A 1,151-nucleotide genomic window follows, 5' to 3' on the forward strand; every position below is an offset into this window, starting at 1 on the left:
ACACTTAAATAATTAAGTGATCTGATTTGATAGCATTTCAAAATTAATGGTCAAAATGAAAAGAGATAATAGTTAAGTAGTCACATGAATAGTTTACCCTTTACGAGGAACTCTCAAACCGCATTCTAAAGAAACCGACAAATTGGCGTTAGCTGAAATTAGCTTAATTTTTGTATTTTTCGGCCATTTTCAAACGTAATATAGCTTTGCTGTTCGTCTTCCTCTTTTCTTCTTGTTTCTTCCGTTCCCAAAATGAATTTGGGGATAAGATTTAATTCCACTACAACAATGCCTATTTCATGAAACCCTTAACAGCCCCCACACTGATCGATTTCATAATCACACACACCCACCCACCCACAAAATGTCAACATCGTCATCGGCTTTCAGGTTGATCTGCGTGCTCCACTCGCCTTAACAAGCGGCGCACTCATGATGTTCTACATGAAGGAGATGTACGCCTTCACGCACGGGATAGAGACCGCCACCAAGCTCCTCGGCTCCACCCCGCACGACCAGCTCTTGATCCTGACCTCCGGTTCCTTCTCGTGTCTGCCCTTTTTCTCCACCGGCTTCTTGATTTTCATGGTCTCGTTTGTTAAGGACAGGGAGTTTCAATCGTTTTTCGCCAAAGGGTGCACGATTCTGCACGTTTTTCTGGCGTTGTGGAGGTTCTGGTTCGAGAGGAGAGTGGAGGATTTGGCTTAGAGAGACGATCGGTGACATTTTGATGGGTTTTTCTTGTGTATTCTTTTTGGTTCACTCCTGGAGAGAGAAGTATGATTAGATTTCAACTTACAGTTTCTTCTTTGATGTTTAAATTTTGTTTAGATCATGATTTGGCTTCTTTTGAAACGTAGTGTATGATCATTGGATATGATTTTGAACCAGAATTTGAAAAAAGAAAATCATCTTTGTTGATTGATATGCTGACTGCGGATTTAAATAACGATATACTATTTAAATAACAACGATTGTTATATGATAATTTTGATATGAAACTATCATCGTATGATTATAATATATGTAATCGCCATAAACATAATCATAATTTAAATTTCTATGCTGATTGTAAATCTTCCGTTCTTGTTTTTATTAACTATCAATTACATTGGGAAATGGTGATTTGTGAACTTCTGTGAATATTAACG

At 37.9% G+C, this 1,151-nt stretch overlaps 1 pseudogene; it reads left to right on the plus strand.

The window, feature by feature from the left end:
- Positions 1-210: 210 nt before the first annotated feature.
- Positions 211-806, plus strand: LOC120119420 (annotated as a pseudogene).
- Positions 807-1,151: the final 345 nt, after the last annotated feature.

This window comes from Hibiscus syriacus, unplaced genomic scaffold (genome assembly GCF_006381635.1).
Source record: "Hibiscus syriacus cultivar Baekdansim isolate YM2019G1 unplaced genomic scaffold, ASM638163v2 tig00110332_pilon, whole genome shotgun sequence".
NCBI lineage: Eukaryota > Viridiplantae > Streptophyta > Magnoliopsida > Malvales > Malvaceae > Hibiscus > Hibiscus syriacus.